The sequence below is a fragment of the Solanum lycopersicum genome, chromosome 10 (genome assembly GCF_036512215.1).
Source record: "Solanum lycopersicum chromosome 10, SLM_r2.1".
NCBI classification, from domain to species: domain Eukaryota; kingdom Viridiplantae; phylum Streptophyta; class Magnoliopsida; order Solanales; family Solanaceae; genus Solanum; species Solanum lycopersicum.
The window spans coordinates 38889317-38909342 of NC_090809.1; the positions used below are offsets into that span (position 1 = coordinate 38889317).

The 20026-nt window shown below is 33.3% G+C and overlaps 1 long non-coding RNA gene across 1 annotated transcript; it reads left to right on the forward strand.

Moving 5' to 3' along the window:
- The first annotated feature begins 259 nt into the window (after window positions 1–259).
- On the forward strand, window positions 260–1684 carry LOC109121217 (uncharacterized). Its single transcript, XR_002028666.3, has 2 exons — window positions 260–699; window positions 816–1684. It is a non-coding gene; the product is annotated as an uncharacterized lncRNA (long non-coding RNA).
- The last annotated feature ends 18342 nt before the right edge of the window (window positions 1685–20026 follow it).

Consider the following 20026-nt stretch of genomic DNA (forward strand, 5'->3'; position numbering starts at 1 on the left):
AATATTTTTAAAATCATATTAAAATTTGATGACACTTTTTATTTGTACCACATAAATTTAGATAAAGTAAATAGTACTAGTGAATGTGTGCTAATTACGAATCACATATTTAGTACTATGTATAAGAGGCGAGAAGCACACATGTGTTGATCGACATGCGTGCTTCCTAGGCAAAGGTCTTTTTTGTTTTAATATTTTTAACGCATTCTAAAATACCTGGAAATATAAATAAAATACATGGAAATATAAATAAAGAATTGTATAACCGATATTTAATTATTTATAATTTTATAGAAAAAAGTAATTCTAAATTATTTATATAATCCTTTTACTTGGTCTCAAAATAAGGGGTGGTGGATCGTCTTTATGTTTTTAGGACTAATTTCTAAATTGGGTAGAACCCTAATCTTTCTCTCCTCCTATTAATCTTAAAGTGCCACCACCATCCACCGATAGAGAACCACACTAAGACAACCATCAAACAATCTCATCCCCACTTCGCTCCGGTGAAACCACCACAAACAACAACCAAACAACTCATTTCTTTCTCTTCTTTCTCCAACACACCAGCAATAAGAAGCCACGAACTCCGAAGAATCGGCGAGCTCAAAGAAGCGAATCAGATTTGACCACAAATCAAAGCAAATCAGCACACAACAACGAAGTAAACTAACACCATCGACGACATCTCCTGAAATGGTAACGAGCTCTCACTTTTAAATCTGATTAAAATAAATGCTTTTTTATTATTATTGTTTTTGCTCTTTTTTCCTCTATTTTATTTGCATTTCAAGTAGTCTTTTATCTTATTTCAGATCTGGCTGAGAGGATGTAGCTCTGGCCGAAAACATGTTTGCCTTTATATTCATATCAAATTAATTATAAGCAATTATCATATTTTTGGTCAATGAAAAAAAAAATCCCTTTTAAGTTCATGGACATTATAAATGAGATTTTTTTTAAAATATCAATATTTTAACATTAAAAGGGTTCATTAACAACACTTTCAATATTTAGTAAAAATATCAAAATTTAAGTTTGTTATTTATCTTATTTATGTTCTTATTATTTGTTTTATTTTTAAAAAGTATAATTTTTATATAACAAATTTAGAGAAATTTCGGGGAGATAATTATTTTTTTAAAAGGAACAAATGTTAAAAGTCTCATAAGTTACAATTTATCGAAATATACCAGCTTTCATCTTTTTTTTTCCATCATGTTATACAAAACCCTTTTTTTCTCTATTGTTCTAAAAAAATTCAATATCCAATTTTCTTAATCTTTTTTTTGCTTCTAAACACTTTTATTAATCAAAATAAATATCCAATTTTCACTAATTATTGTTAGAAAAATCACGAGATTAATAAAGTACCACATCTATAAAATTTCAATCTTAATTTTCACTAATTATTGTTATGAAAATCATAATAAAAAAATATCTCATTCTCACTAATTATTATTATGAAATTTTATAATAATACATTATAGTTTTATCTATTAAATTTAAATTTTTTTAATTTAGAAACTTGAACATCTATAGTTTTATCTGTATTTGGCATACTGTCTCACAGTGTATTTGTTTTATTTTTTGAAATTTTGTATCCTTTCTTAAAGTATTTATTCCAATATGTATACCGTTTGTATTAGTATCCATTCTAGTTTTTATGTTGTCTTTTGTATAATGAAGCTTGTATTTCTTTATTAGTTTGTATTCACTCCAATATATATATATATATATATATATATATATATATTATATTATGTATATATATATGTATATATATATCAAATAAAATGTAGCTATTTAAAATACATTTATTTTTGTATATTTTTTCGTTGTGTATTTATTTTTATTTTTAAAATCTTGTTTCATTTTCTAAGTCGTATTCATTTCAATATGTCTATTATTTGTATTTCTATTCGAATACAAATAAGCTAATAGAAAGTTCTTCTTATAAATAAAATACATAACTAGTTGACATAGATTTGGATGAATACAAATTAGAGACATATACAAGATTCATAAACCATGCAACATGAATTTTTTAATAAATACAAATATTGATAGTATACGTAGTGATTTGAATACAAATTGAGAAAGCATACCAAATTCTAAAAAAGAACTATAAATACAAAACAAACTAATAGAAAATTGTTCGACAACTATTCGATCTTCATCGTCTTTTTCAAGATCTTCACGAGTAGATAAAGATTCTACATTTGCGTTTTCAATTTGAGGAAGGTTTTGCACACCAATGAGTCTTGTAAATGTTCTTACCCGCTTTCTTCCCTCATTTTAGTAGCGGATCATACATTATACACTATTTGTTAAGTAATAAATAAATTAAAGGATGAAAAATCACCAGAATTTTGGTTGATTAAGATGAATACCTCTAGTAAGCCTCTTGGATCCAGCCATTGGAAAGTAAATCATAACGGAAATTGAAAAATACAAACAACATTTTTTTAAGATTTAAACAAAAACAAAATTAGAAAAGAAATATGAAAATAAGATAAAGATTAGAGATACCTTAATCAAAGGGATTCTTGTTGATACAATTTTGGATTAAAAAAACAACCAAAATACATGACAGAAAAATGTTTGCAACTTGAATGTTGGAGGAAAATCAGAAAAGATAAACATGAAGAAAGAAAAAAAAAATTAAATGGGGAGATAGAACTAACAATTTGAAAAGATAAATATGAGAAAATGTTTTTTTTTTTTTAAAAAGGATATAGAATTAATTGAAAAAAAGAGATAAAATAGGAGGAAAATTGGAACACATAATTTTTTTTAAAATAATAACATTTTTGATATTATTGCTAATATTTATAAAGTATGAATATTTTTACTAAATATGTTATTTTTTTTTTACTAATTTACTAATTTTTTCATTATAAAGGTTACAAGTTAAAATTAGCCGATAATTTTTTTATTGATTTTTAAGGCCTCCTGTCTTCATTAGACGGGCTTTATTTTTGAGTTATTACTTATTTTATTTCTTTTGATTAGTATTATCTATTACTAATACTTTTACTAAGTGTCTTTGTAGTACTCAAAATTACTTAATGGGGAATTTGAATGAAGTTCCAGTAATATTTTTTGATTTATTCTTGTGTATATATTTGATGATAGGTAAACACTAGGCCATTTCTCATATTAATGTTTTACTTTATCATTTATAGTTAGTTTTTGTTTATTATACTTGTACATCAATTTTATCTCCTCTTCAATTTAAAAAGAATGATCAATCGAGACCCACAATTGTGTATTTTGAAGGGTGCTAATAGCTTCCTTTCAGAATCATTGAACCCTTACATAGAATTTATTGATTTCGTACATCATTTTGGTTAATTGATTAATTTATTTTCTAGTTATCTTAAAATTAGGTGGCAATTCGTAATGATTTCCTAAAAAAATCTTTTCAAACTAAATTAAATTGAATCATTGATTTTTTTAGTCTACATGACATTGCACCTTATTTATAAAAATAGTTCATTATGTTGACAATCCTATTTTTTTTCAAATAAGGCGCAATGTTGTGCTGACCCATAATCATATAATCACTTTAATTAGTTTAAAAAGAACTTTAAAAACTATTTAGGAGTTTCCATCTAATTTTAGATAATTAGGAAATTAATTAATTAATTAAAATGATCTATGAATCAATATATTCTAAATAAGGGTTCAAGTAATTCCGAAGAAAAGATAGTACTACCTTTTAGAATTAACAAATATGTGTCCCGACTAAACTCATTTTTTTAATTAAAAAGGAAATAAAAATATTGCACAAGTATAATAGACTTGAAATATATACAAACAACAAAATAGAACAATAATATGGACTGTCTAACGCCAATGATATGCATAATAACTGTATTAGTAATGGATAAATATTAACAAAAATAACTGATAAAAAAAACCTAAAAATAAAATTCATCTTATGCAAGGGAGGCCTCGGAAAATGGTGCAGTGAATTTTAGTATTGAGCATCGATATGGGGATGAGTTCAGACAATTCAAAATCCTCATAAACCATGTATGCCGTCATAAGAAAGTTATCATACTTTTTAGATGATTCCTTATTGCTTTTAAGCATAACTTAGTGGATCCACTTAGTTGAGGTGTTTTATACCCGACAAGGTATAAAATAGTTCTGACAACGTGGACAAGACGTTGTATCATCACGTAACTCATAGTAATGATTATCAGTTAGACAATCTCCCAATAGAGCTAAATTGTTTTTATATATCACTAAGATTGCACTAAGTGTGAGCAAGCATGTCATAAAACAAAAACAGGCAAGCTTGTTTACCGTTTCTCAACAAAAAAAAAACAACAAATACATGCAAAAATTATTAATCTTTTGTTGTCATACAAAAATGCTCTCAGACACAATTCCTAGGAGAGAAACACTTTTTCCGGTAGGTCACCTGAGAACCACCAATTTTCTTCCCCTTTCTCCATCTATCTTCTTATTCATAGGGTTTCTCTTCTTTTCTTTTCTTTCTTTTGCCTTAACATTCAATCAAGAGGAGTAAACACAAGATCTAGGAAGTTTATTTTCAATCGATATGGATAACATCATTTATTTGCGGTTGGTTTCAAATTGTTCGATATAGAAAGGATATTAGGAACCTCTGGTATATGGTTCAAGTGGACAGAGAGAAGCAGGAAAGCAGTCACGAGGACAACTTTCAACAAAGGATCCATGGAATGGATAGTAATAGTTCTTAAGGAGGCTTCCCAAACTAAAGGGGACTCAGTCCGTATGTGGAGGAAAATAGATGATATATTTGAGATCTTTGGTGCTCTTAACTATAATAAGTATGGGAGGTACATCAGTTTGATAAGTGTAAGGGGCATAAGAAGATTAGTTCTCATCATCCCAGAACTGACCTGCAATTCAGGGTGGGCTGACATGGCAGAGAGTGGTGGCAAGGTTTATAAGTGCTCACAAGACCACAAACAACCTAGAGGTGTAACGACCCAAAGTACCCCTAGAAGTTATGAAACTCTTGAGTCGATACACAGTGTACTTGAACTTTTGGAAGGTATTGTACAAGCACTTAAACATCATTCATTGCATACATGTACGAAAAATAATACGGAATTAAAACTTTCACATGAAATATCTTAAAACATCTTTCATATAAAACCATAGGAAAATACTAAGTCTCAACGTATGTCAATCTTAGACTCAAGAATACTTGGAACATGTCCCATACAATACGAAATATAGAATTACTTAGTCTATTACCATACTTGAAATAAAAGAAGTCTAAAGATAGTTATACCCTCGAGTCAAGTGAGGACATACTTCAACTTTGCTTGAACAGTTAATAGATTCCAAGCTTGCTTCAAAACACCTCTCACCTGCTAGCCACACCTTTAGAGATAGACAAAAAGTATGAAATTAGTATAAACACACATACTAAGTATGACATAATGTATAAAATCATGAGAAACAGACATTTGTATCAAATATGATCTTTTTGAGTAAAACTTCATATCCTAATATATAAGAACCACATATCACACCAACTTCACATATAAGCCACATATCACAAAGGAACATTAAGAACAAATCAAAACATATAACATGAGACCCTCATATCAAAGATGATTCTAAAGCTCACTAGGGTGAGTTATGAAGCGATTGCTCATATATCCCTTCACACACACCAAAGAGATTCTTTAGACTACCTAAAATAAGATTATTCCCATTTTATTAATCAAACACCCTACCTAGAATTACTCTAAGACTCACCTAAGTAAGACAAGAAGAGAACATCCATACACCCTCTCCAAGCCTACCTAGACAATCCTCAAAGCTACCCTAGATAGATACCTTTTTAATTAACATATCTTTACTTAAGTCATCAAATTCATTATTTAGAGGACATTCACATAGTGGTCTTGAAGAAGACTAGGGATCACTCACTAACATCTTCAAAGCCTAATCGTGCAATGTCTAGATAGCGTCCCATACCACCACCTAAACTTAAAAAAACTTTACAGGCAAAAAATTCCTTTACAGGATCAGTGAAAGGTGGGAAGGAAAATATTCCAACAAAAAAGGGAAAATTATTATAATAAAGAACTGAGTAAAGAAAAGCTCCCATGAATAAGGACTTAAAAAAACAAAAAAAAAAAAAGAAAAAAAAGAGAGAAAAATGTTAAAAATGAGAATTCAAAAGAAGATGAAAGATGGGAGAACAATGAAGAGGATCTGACGCCAAAGGCGTACCAATCATTAAGAGCACAAATTCTGTGGGACGCTCAAGGAGGAATTCAATCACTTTTATCTCAAATAAATATCCTACCCATCCCTAAGCCTACGTTACAAGCCAATTACAAGCCCTACATGATCTCATTCCAAATGTTCTCACATTAGTGGAGATTTACATAAGGGTCAAGCAAATGGTATCACAGTTGTGTACATTGAACATTCTTGTGAGTATGAGTGCACTTTGAAAAATGTCCTATAATCAAATGTTTCAAATATGTGTGAAATTGGACTAGCCTTTGTCGTGAGGCCACTTGAAACATGAGGATTGATACAATTCAAAGTCTTTGTTTAATACAAGATGAACGGATCTTGTTGATCCTTAAGTATATTTGAGGAATCACTTGAAGCTGTAGAAATTACCTTAATTCAATCTTTAAAGGAAAAAAAAGGAAAAAAAAGAATGGGAGATTTACCTGCAATCCTAATTGTTGGTACCAATCGTGGTGGACTATCTCCTCACATTTTTTTTTTAAAAAAAGAAACAAAAATTGTCTTTTGAGTTGTTCATTATAAAAGGTGTTGTTAAGTTACCTTATATGTGTGAGACGCCTATTTTACTTCATTGGATTGTCCATTCCCATAATGTGATATGTCTTGTTTTAGATTTTGAATATAGCACAGAATACCATTTGCATATTCCATCATGTTCATATTGTGCATTTTCTACTTATAATCTTTCAGATTCTTTGCAGCACTCATCATCCACAAGATTGGAATTACATTTAATCTGATTCCTGCCTCAATAGGATATGTAAGCGCCACGATGGCTCGGTCATATACCCAATGTGATTATTAATTCTCTTTACAATTAAACTGGGACAGAACTTTCAAAAATATTTAAAAAATTCACAATAGAGATAGTCAACAAGTCAAGATTGAAGATCATTTTGAGATGTGACAAAATTCTAACTGGGACAGAATTTTGAGGAAGACCTCAAAATTCTGATAAGTACTGCCAGAAGCTTGATAGCAACTACAAAGATCATGCATCACAAGTTAAAATTCATGCATCGCGAGCTAGTTCATGCATCACTAGTTCATATTCATGCATTGTGAGTTCATATTCATGCATCGCGAGCTAATTCATGCATTGCGAGTTAATATTAATGCATTGCAAATTAATATTCATGCATTGCGAGAAGATTTCATACCTCGCAAAAAATTCATGCATTGCGAGAAGATTTTATACCTCGCAGAAATGTATGCATCGCAAGAAGATTTCATACCTTGCGAAATTCATGCATCACTAGTTAATTCATGCATCGAGATTTAATTCATGCATAGCGAGAAGATCTCATACCTCGCAGAAAATTCATGCATCGCGAGAAGATTTCATACCTCACAGAAAATTAATGCATCGCGAGAAGATTTCATACCTCGCAGAAAATTCATGCATCGCGAGAAGATTTCATACCTCGTAGAAATGTATGCATCGCAAGAAGATTTCATACCTTGCGGAATTCATGCATCACTAGTTAATTCATGCATCTAGAGTTAATATTCATGCATCACGAGTTAATTCATGCATTGCGAGTTAATATTCATGCATCGCGAATTAATATTCATACATCGAGAGTTAATTCATGCATCGCGAGAAGATCTCATACCTCACAGAAAATTTTATGCATCGCGAGAAATTTCATACTTCGTAGAAAATTCATGAATTGCGAGAAGGTTTCATACCTCGCAGAAAATTCATGCATTGCGAGAAAATTTCATACCTCGCAGAAAATTCATGCATCGCGAGAAGAATCCATACCTCGCAGTAAATTCCATGCATCGCGAGAAGATTCCATACCTCGCAGAAAATTCATGCATCGAGAGTTAATATTCATGCATCGAGAGTTAATTCATGCATCGAGAGTTAATATTCATGCATCGAGAGTCAATTCATGCATCACTAGTTAATATTCATACATCGAGAGTAAATTCATGCATCAAGAGTCGATTCATGCATCGTGAGTTAATTCATGCATCACTAGTTAATATTCATGCATTGCGAGTTAATATTCATGCATCGCGGATTAATATCCATGCATCGCAAGTTAAATTTTTTCAATTCCTCGCAGAAGTTTACATATCGCAAGAAGATTTCATACCTTGCGTAATTTATGCATCGCGAGAAGATTTGATCTCTTGCAAAATTTTATGCATTGCGAGAAGATCTTATCCCTCGCAAAATTTTATACACCGCGAGAAGATTCCATCCCTCGTAAAATTTGCGCATCGCGGAAAGATACTCATTCCCCGCAAGCAATCATGCGCTGTCAGAAAAGGAATTGTGCATCTCAAATGAAATATTTATCCTTCAACGTCAACTGACGTTAAATGTCGATGAGAGAAATTAAGTGTTGACACGGTGAAAAATACTGTCTCCCATTTAAATTGCATTTTTAAGCTGACGAGTTTTATCTCAGTCTTTGTCAAGAGCATTCGAAAGGATGGATTTCTTCAAAAAAGAAAAAGAAAACAAAGAAAGAAAAGAAAGAAAAAAAGTCACTAGTTAATATTCATGCATCGCGGATTAATATTCATGCATCGCAAGTTAAATTTTTTATGCATCGCGAGAAGATTCACTTCCTCACAAAAGTTTACATATCGCAAGAAGATTTCATACCTTGCAGAATTCATGCATCGCGAGAAGATTTCATCCCTCGCAAAATTTTATGCATCGCGAGAAGATTCAATTCCTCGCAAAAGTTTACATATCGCAAGAAGATTTCATACCTTGCGGAATTTATGAATCGCGAGAAGATTTCATCCCTCCCAAAATTTTATGCATCGCGAGAAGATTTCATCCCTCCCAAAATTTTATGCATCGCGAGAAGATTCAATTCCTCGCAAAAGTTTACATATCGCAAGAAGATTTCATACCTTGCGGAATTTATGCATCGTGAGAAGATTTCATCCCTCGCAAAAATTTTTATTCATCGCGAGAAGATTCAATTCCTCGCAAAAGTTTATATATCGCAAGAAGATTTCATACCTTGCGGAATTTATGCATCGCGAGAAGATTTCATCCCTCGCAAAAATTTTTGTGCATCGCGAGAAGATTCAATTCATCGCAAAAGTTTACATATCGCAAGAAGATTTCATACCTTGCGGAATTTATGCATCACGAGAAGATTTCATCCCTCACAAAATTTTATGCATCGCGAGAAGATCCCATCCGTCGCAAAATTTTATGTATCGCGAGAAGTTTCCATCCCTCGCAAATTTGAACATCGCGGGAAGATATTCATGCCCTGCAAGCAATCATGCACTGCCAGAAAAAGAATCGTGCATCTCAAAGGAAATATTTATCCCTCAACGTCAACTGACGATGCTGAGGAGAGAAATTGAGTGTCGACACGGTGGAAGACACTGTCTTCCATTTAAATTGCATTTTTAAGCTGACGAGTTTTATCTCAGTCTTTGTCAAGAGCATTCGAAAGGATGAATTTCTTAAGAAAAAAAATTAAAAAAAGATTTAAAAAAAAACAGGTGCAAACCACTTCAACAAGGACGCAACACATCATAAACCTTTTGGCGACAGGTCTGGGATTGACTTCCACCACATGCAACCGCACTTCTCTACAAAGGTCATGTGTTCGGTCAAAATTGGGTTTGTCAATTTTCGTTGTCCACGATTTCTTTCATCAATCATACACAACGAAAGGGACAGCTGTTGACACCCAATTTTGGCCTAACATTTCAAAAATTCGTGATTTTGAAGCTTTATTTATTTAATAGCAAATTTTGGTCCGATGATTTTAAAATTCATACATTTTGAGTCAAATACAAAAAAAATAAAAAAATATGCCTTTCCCACATTGTCTCTCAAACAATTTTCAATTTTGTAATAGTCCCACATCGATATTTCATCCTTTTTGAGGATTTTTGGGTTTCTATACAAGCCCACTCATTCACTATTTTTAGGAGAGGATTTGGAGGGGAAAACTAAAAAATACTCATAAAGTTTTGAGAATTCTTGGTTCCCATAGTTCAAAAATTTTAAAGTGTTTTTGTGGTTTTTCGAGTTGAGGAGGTGGAGTCGTCTCCTTCAAACTTGGAGTTCTGGTTCGCTGTCCCAAACCAGGTAATTTTTTTTTCTTAGCCTTGTTTTATTTAATTCCTAGCTCTTTTATGTTTTCTTTTCATTATATGTAGCTTGTTTTGTTTTTTAGTTTAATGTAGTTCTAAAAGTCAATTAATATTTGTGTTTATTGTAGTTTTAATATTAGCATTATTTTACGATTTGATGTTTATTTATTTATTATTACTATTATTTTAAAATTTTTAGTCAACTATTTGCTATCTTAACTTTTCAGGGTTTTGTTATCATTCTATTTTAATATTTTTTTTAATTTTTATATATTACGTTATTGTTGTTTCCATTTCTAATTATGTTATTTTAGTTTGGTTGTTGTTTTCCATATTCTCTTGGGATAAGTTTATTATGTTTTGTTGATGTTCAGGTTATATTAAATATATTTGTTAAAAGGGCCGATGAAAAATCTATCCGTCGGGTTTAGAGGCCTCCCCATTTTAAAAAGACGGAATTTTAATTCAAGTTTATATATTTTATATGTTGAAAGTGGCCGATGAAGAAATTACCGTCGTTTTTCAAGGCCTCCCATGTTAATAAGACGAATTTTTATTTTTAGTTATTATTTGAGTTATTCATTTTTATTTATATTTATTTGGTACTAACTCTTTTACTAAGTGTTTACAGGTATCCGGAGGTGCTTCTCCTTGAAATTATTCGAATGTTCGAATCGTACTTTATTTCATTATTTTGTGAATATTGATGATAGGCAAACCTTAGGCCGATTATTATTTTATTTTATTGTGTATATTACATGTTTATTATATTTGTATATTATTTTATATTCTTCCTCAATTTGAAAAAAAATGAATTCAGTCGGGAACCACAATTGTGGATTTCGAAGGGTGCCTAACCCCTTCCCTTCGGAATAACTTAAACCCCTTACCTAGAATCGAATTGGTTTCCTAGATTAATAATTGGTTTCCTAGTTTCCTTAAAATTAGGTGGAGACTCTTTTCAAAACTCGTTTATTTTTAAAACTTTGTTAAAATTGAATCAATTAATTATTTTTGAGTTGCCGCGACGTTTTGTCCTATTTTTGACAGAGTAGGGATGTAAACAACTATATGACCGTGGTAAACTAGGGATTATATTGTGTTTGGACCATGTTAGAGCAACTTACTCCTACAGTTTCAGGAAGGGGGATACCATTCTTTTTAGCTTCGGCTACCGCTTTAGCATGCAAAAAATCCTTTTTACAACATGACATCAAATGATTATGCAAATGTCCCGTCCCACCTTGTTTTTCAACAATTTTATGATTTAATCTATTTTTACATTTATTACAAATAGCTTATGTTTTATATTCATTTTATGTCATAAATTTCCCCAAAATTGATTTTTTAGCACATTCTACTTTAGGCCTAAGATGTACAGGGGGAACGAGAGCAGGACAACGAAAGGGAGCAGGACTGGGAGTACTAGTAGTCGTAGGTGGCTCAGTTTCATCATCATCATTATCAAAATTAGGCGTATCAATATAATCATCATTATCATTATCATGTTCATCATCTTGAGGCAAATCCTCATTAAAATTACCAAACCATCTTTCGAAATGTTCATGATAAGGATCTAATCCAGAATTACTGTCAATATTAAAAATAGTATCATTAACATGTGTATAATCCTCCATATTCATTCTTACTATAGTATATTTTTTTAGTTTTAGATCTTGAAGAACTACTATTTTTTTTATTATGGGACGATGTAAAGTTCAACATATTTTAAGCACAGTCAAGTGCACTTTTTTTTTACCTTTTTGAAAAATATTTTTACCAGAATCCATATTCAAATATTAAACGTGAGTAGATTATATATAATACGATAATGTAATGCAAACAAATAATCAATCACAAAATAAATAAGTAATTATTGCAAAAAAATTATAAGTTTGAACGAATGTATTGAACTTAAAAAAGTAGACGCGTATACACACCGAAAACCGAAAGTGGAAAGTTAAAAGTTGAATTTTGAAGATCCAAATCCAATTTCCAAAGAGGAAAACTGAAATTTCAATAATTTTAAGAAATTAGATAGTAGAGAAGTAGAGAGAAGAGAGTTGAGAGAATTGAAGATGATTTTGTGAATTTGTGAGCGAAAAGAATGAAAGTTAAGGGGTATTTATAGGTAAAAAAATGGGTTAAAATGTATTTATTAAAACTTAGAGGCATTAATAAAATTGGAGGGGGGGGGGGATAAGGGTAATGTGGAGTAAAAAGGGGCGAAGAGCCATTGGGTGCCCCACTTGTCGTTACTCAACGACTTTCAAACGGTAATATTTTAAAAAAAATTAATTTAATTGGACCAAACCAGATCGGACCGACCCGAATGGAATGGGAACGGTTCTGCATAGTCCCGGTTCCGCTGCCACCCATACACATAAGTTATCGAGACCTTCACACTACTCACATAATCAAGTTATCACATGATAATATCATAATTCATAAAGTAATGCCGACGAGAGCACATAATTCCCAAGTATAACGCATAAGCACCGCCACCATAAGTGGACCATAGCAATCATCATCATAACTCAAGACCTATACTACACAATATAGAGAGAGTTAGGTCAACATACCACCAATCCAATCTCACAACTTCAATCCATAGCCAAATCAAGCAACTCAATATACCAAGGCTCTTACCCATATCCATGATCACCAATTCAATTCAATAATCTCAATATACAATGAATTCAAAGTAATACAATACAAATTCATCAATTAAGGACATCATACACATGATCCTAACAAAATATAGTCAAAATAAAGAAATCATGATTTGCATGGTTTCATAGAGTTTTTGATCCAAAATCATCAAATTAACATCAATTCAATCACAATTCGTTGATTAAAAACATTTTATGCAAGAACCCATAACCAAATCACAAAACAAGAGAATTCATCTTTTTGATCATTTTTGAAATTATTGAAATTGACTCCTTGAATGGAAGAGAATCCAAGGATGAAAAGTCATACCTTAATTTTGATGAAAAGCCCACAAGATTGATGGAGAAAAACTTGAAAAGAGTTGTTTTCTTCCTTGTAGCTTCAAAGCTTCATCAGTGGAGGTTTTTGGAGAAAAGAGATGGAGAGGTTTTGTTTTGGACTTGAGGGTTTTTATTTGAGGGGTGAATTTTGGTTTAAGACGTTAAATAACCGCCAAATAAATAGACCCTAAAATACCTAAAACACCCCTGAACTTATAGGACCCTTTTAACCAAGTCATACTCAAGTTAAATTTCAAAAATTATCGCCAGAAAACAAGTTTGGGACGCGGAGCTGCTCCTGCAATATTTTTAGAAATAAATTCTGACATAGTAGAGTCCACACTTTGTCCGTGACTAAGAAAAAATTTGTCTCTTGGACACCCCAAGTCCACGATGCGGACCCATTTTATCCATGAATAAACGTGGCTGCCTTGGGCGACTTACTAGCCCAAGGCATGGGTCCTCCTCAAGGACCTTTTGGTCAATCCTCGGGGAATTTTTTCCGTACTTTCCACCTCAAATAGTGTCATATACTTTTTAGGAACCTTTCACATCAATTTGAACTTAAAACAACACATAAAAAATGCCAAGATACACTAGGACTCACAGGCACGTTTCACGGAAAAACTTTCGAAAGTCATGAATGTTATTGAACGTTTGACCTCCAAACTTCATAAAACTTTAAAAAATTCCTCCTAACCTCATTATAACCCATTTTAGGACTTTAAAACATCAATACACAAGTGTTAGGCTCTAGTTTCACCTAAGACATTTTAGCGGTGTTATAGGAGGCATATAAAACTATTGATGAAAACATTCCTTACACAGAGATGGTCAGAAGTTCTAAATGGGAAAACAGAGAAGGAAGGGAGTAAATTCAAATGCAATGGTGACAATGCAAAAAGAGTCATCAGCATTAAAGAACCTATATGCAATCATAGTGAAGCGCTCAAGAGGAGTTTGGTGGGAAAATTTAATGCATATGCCACATTGACAAAAGTCCGGAAATGAACCTACAATACCTGGAAACAAGAATATGGGTTGAATGTATATGAAATGGGCAACACTTTTTTCCTCTTTGAATTCAAGTCGATGCAGCTAACAGAACCAATCATGGAAGGGATCTTGGAATGGAATAAAACCCTAATTAAGCTAATCTGGTAAAATCCTTTAGTTGCCACTGTAGAAGAGAAGAGTACCGGCAAATCGACTTGGGTGAGGATTCTACGTTTACCACTCCATCTTTGGTCGCAAAAAATGTTCAAAGCCATTGGAGATATTTGTGGTGGCTGGCTTAAAACAAAGGAGGAGACCACACTTAGGAACCACCTCAAATGGGCGAGAATCAGAGTATGCAGCGACGGAAATAATATTTTGATGGAGGTGAAAGTCAAGAATGGTGGAGTGATCTTCAAGATGCAGATTTGGGCTGAGCTTCAGGCGAGAGCCTACGTCAGAGATAGGGGAGCTTCTAACCTATTTACCTAGAAGGTTTTTGACAAACATCCATTGGATAAAGGGGTGTGGACTGACCTTGGGATTAGACAACTGTCACATACACTCCCATGTGATTCTGCAGAGTCTAGTGGAGTGATAATTAGGGCTAATATTGATGGTCTTCGTACGCTAGACACTAAATGTAACGGCCCAAAATGACCTAAGGTTAACTAGAGCCTCATTTGTGTTTCTTGAGTTAAGTTGAAGTTAAAATGAGTTACTTTAGTGTTCTTAGGCACTGTGTGAAGTTTGGTTAAGTATGGAGGTCAAACGCCGAAGAACGTCCATGACGTTGGAAGTTGTGCCTTAGGTAGCGCTTGTTTGTCTTGAGGTGTTTGAGTGAGTTTTATGTGTTCGTTTTTCTTGAAACTTGCATGGGATGTTCCTAAGACCTAGAAAACTTAGTTTAGGTGCTTAAAGTCCGGGCACGACCCCAAGATGTAGATTTGGGATAAACTTTTGGCGAGAGTCTACGTCAGAGATAGGAGAGCTTTTAACCTCTTTACCCAAAAGGTTTTTGACCAAGATCCATTGGATAAAGGGGTGTGGACTGACATGGGTAAGTTTATAGGGATTAGACCACTATCATATGCACTTCCATGTGATTCTGCAAAGTCTAGTGGAGTGAGAAATAGGGATAATGTTGATGGGCTTAGTATGCTAGAACCTAAAGTTATATTGGGCCTCACCCCAAAAGTAACAGAAGCTTCTAAGGCCTCTTTAATTTAAGATGCACATGCCCAACACATGATCTCTTTAGAGGGACTTGAACATACTAAGGTTTTGGCTGAGAATTTCATCTTAGCACTGAAGAACTGGAACTTTTCTCCAAGGCAACATACGTAATTAGATAAAAAGTCCTAAGTGTAGAGGAAACCTCACACACGGACGTACAATTGAAGAATAATGACTCACATAGGCAGACAATAGTAGAATCCACGAATACAACTACAAACCAAGCTTAGTCGAGAGAAGCAGAACTACAAATTCAAAAAATACACCTACCAGAAACGGTTAACATGCAGAATCTAATAGAGCCTGAGGTGATTGAGACAGAGACATCTAATTGGGTGAATTCTCATATACGGAAGTTGAGTAATACCTATGGGGTAGCCTTCGACAGTTTTGAAAGTGAAACTCTAGAGAACCTCGTGATAGTTAATGAAATGAAAAAGTAAATTGACAAAACAAAACAGCCAAAGGAAACCACAACTCCGAAAAGTAGAGGTAGAGAGAAAATGAATTAAAAACCTACAGTCTAGTCTTAATAAGGAAGTGGAAGGGGTAAGGAACAGGGGAGGAACCTATTCTTAGCTTTTAAATGAAGGTCAAGGTGTTAACATGGAATGTAAGGGGTATTAACAATGAGGCATCAAAAAATTTAGTTAAGACCCACCTATAGAAGTGGAAGGCTGACGTGATATATTTACAGGAGACTAAGGTAAACAAGGGAGTAGCAAAAGTGGTATTCCAATTATGGCCAAGTAGATGGATGAGCTGTGGTTTTATGATAACAGATAGTAATATGGGACAGTAGGGTGTGGAGGGGTACAAAAGTAGAGTAAGGCAACTTCTCAATCATATATAAATTTGAAGCGCTGCAAGATTCCTTTTGTTGGACCTTTACTGGTGTCTATGCTCCTCATACTAGGAAGGAAAATCTCGAATGATGAAAGGAAATGGATGCAATGAAGGAGCTGCCCGTAGGGTCAAGAGTAACGGGGAAGATTTTAATACAGTCTGACATATGTTGTAAAAAAAAGGATGCTCTAGAACAACTACCATTATGGTTGATTTCTTCAAATGGATTGAAGATCTTGAATTACATGAACATATTCTAATCAGAGGTAAATACACTTGGGTTGGGGGACTAAACCATCAAAGTAATGCAAGGTTTGATAGATTCTTATACTCAACAAAATGGGAGGAAAGCTTCAATAATACCAGACAAAGGATTATGCCTAGGGTAACCCAGACAACAACCCTATCTTTTTGGAGTGTGGAGACTGCGAAAAAAGAAATTCTTATTTCAAATTTGAAAATTGATTGCTTAAGGTCGAGGGTTTTAATGAACTGGTCCAAAAATAGTGGAGTGAGTTCATAGTTGTATGGTGCCCTGATTATAAATTATGTACTAAGCTGAAATTGCTAAAACAGAAACTGAAAGATTAGAGTAGGAACACATTTTTTGAAATGGATAACAGGAAAAATAATCTACTCGAATAACTATTAGTTCTTGACAGAGCACAATAAGAAAGAGAATTAATCGAAGAAGAGTTAATGGTCAGGGAAACAAATTCTGGTCAAACTTGAATACTGGCAAATGATGATGAAGAGAGATGGAGACAAAAATCTCGAGCACTATGGCTAAAAGTAGGGGATATGAACACTAGGTTCTTTCAGAGATTAGCAACAACATACAGAAGGTACAACACAATTGATAGGGTGGTTGTAAGGGAGGAAGAGATGCAAGAATCTGATGAAATCAAAAGTGCTATGATAGAGTTTTATTACAATCTTTACACTGAGAATGAGCCATGGAGACCTACTTTTGATTTTACAGGATGTCGTATAGTCACCAAGGAAGAGAATGAATGGCTTCAGAAATTATCTATGGAAACAAATGTGTTGCAAACTATCCAGCAGTGGGATGGAGACAAAGTCTCTGATCCTAATGGTTACACCTTGAAATTTTTCTAGGCATGTTGGGAGATCTTTAAAGAGGAACTGATGCTGACTATTCATAATTTCCACCAGAGAGGAGCCTTTGAAACATCTTTCAATGCCACCCTTATGGGATTGATCCCAAAGAAGTCTAGAGCTGTTGAGATAAAGGATTTTAGACTTATTAGCCTAATAGGGGATTTTACAAAATCATTTCTAAACTCATAACTAAAAGTCTTAAAGCGGTTATTGGGAAGCTAGTGGATGAACATTAAATTACATTCTTGAAAGGGAGACAAATACTTGAAGCATCCTTGTTGGCTAATGAACTTGTTGATTCAAGGTTAAATAGAAGCAACCTTGAATCCTATGTAAATTAGATATTGAAAAGGCTTAGACCATGTCAATTACAATTTTCTCCTCAATATTCTAAAAGACATGAGTTTTGGTAGTAGGTGGATTAAATGGATCAGTTTTTTTATTTCCAGTGTGAAGTTCTCCCTCATAATAAATGGCAACACAAAAAATAAAGGCTTCTTTCAATCCCATAGGGGTCTTAGGCAAGGGGATCCCATTTAACCTTTTTTGTTCTTATTAGTTATGAAAGGGTTGTCATATGCTCAGAAAAACAAATGCTAATATATGGGTGAAAGCTTTCAGTGCTCAGACAGGTAAAGGTGAAAATCTGGAAGTGTCTTATTTGTTTTATACAGAAGATGCCTTAATTTTTTGTGAACTAGAGACAAGTCAGATCAGGCATTTGAGGGCTTTCATAACAATTTTTCAAGTTATCTCATGTCTCCGTGTAAATTGGCTAAAAAGTCACATTTCTCCTATCAACTATGTTGGGAATTTGAAAGATTTGCCTGATATTCTGGGCTGCTAGGTGGACTCTTTACCAACTAAATATTTGGGACTGCCATTAGGTCATAAAAAAAAGAATTAGAGGTGTGGAATGGAGTGTTGGAAAGGTGAGAGAATAAACTATCTAGATGGAAAAGTCAATATCTCTCTTTAGGGTGAAAATTGACCCTCACCAAGTCAGTTTTTGATGGCATGCCTACATACATGATGAGCCTTTTCCCATACAAAAGAGCATTGAGAAAAAACTCAATAGAGTTAGGAGAGATTTTCTATGGCAAGGAAACAAGAAGAAGAGAGGTTATAACATTATGAAATGGATGAACTAACTCTCAATACTCAACAAGGGGTCTCAATTTGAAGAACCTCAACAAACAAAACACCTCTTTCTTGCAGAAATGTCTTTGGAGGTTCTCCTCCGAAGAGAGGGCCATTTGGAGAAGATTCATAGCAGGAGATTTTGGTTCATTCAATCATTGGAAAACTAAAAAAGTTGCGGGAACTTTTGGTGTAGTGTCTGGAAGACCATAAGATGATTATGGCCTAATTTCAACAACTTGTAAATCACTGTTGTAAATGGTTTGAAAACTGACTTCTCTAATTAGGTGTTGATTAGAGAAGATAGTCCCAGAAACTCCTTTCCACATCTTTACACTTTGACTATGCAAAGGAATGCCTCTGTATCCCAAGCTTGGATTTAGCATGGATGGGACCTTTTTTTTATAAGAGCACTAAATGACTTGGAAATTGGGGAAGTTGCTAACCTATTGGGAGTACTAAACTCACACCCTGCTTTTTCTATGAGGCCTAACAAACCTAGATGGAAATTACATAACAAGGGTGTGTTCATAGTGAAATCATGTTACTCGAATCTTAACACAAGGCAGTCAGTGGTAGAAAATGGCGTTGAAAGTTAATATGAAAGTTGGGTTTGTAGAAAGGCTTGTTTAACACATGAAGATTTACATAAAAGTGGATGACAATTTTGTTCGAGATGTGTCGTGTGTGAACAGGAAGCAGAAGTCAATGACCGTTTGTTCCTTTATTGTAAGGCAGCGTTAAGCCTATGGAACATGTTTTTGACTCTTTTGGGAGTTAAGTGGGTGATGCCTAGCACAACAAAGGAACTACTAAATAGCTGGAAAGTATTGGGAACATAGGAAGAAATGAACGCTGATGGAGAGGAAGAATTGAACACTGGTGGAGAACTATCCCTGCCTGCTTATGGTGGACCCTCTTGAAAGAAACAAACTTAAGAAGTTTTGAGATAAAAAAGACTATCTTATAGAATATTAGAATGAAATGTATAAGACTTTTGTGTTTTTTTTTGTGTAAACAAAATCTTGTAGGGAATATAGTTGATTTAGCTGATTTTAAAGGAAACCTGTAAAGAATGAAATGTTCCAATTCGTCATTTTTTGAATAATGATTTTTTGGTGTGAATACAAATTTACCCTTGTTTCAAAAAAATATATCACTTATTATGTCGATTTCAAAGATGAGAAAGTATTTTAAAGCTTTAAATGATTTAATTCCTTTATTTCTTTACATTCAACTTGAGTATGTTGTTATATATTGCAGTCCTTTCTTTCAGTTATTTGTTATTCAGCTATATTACAAACTCGTAAATTCGA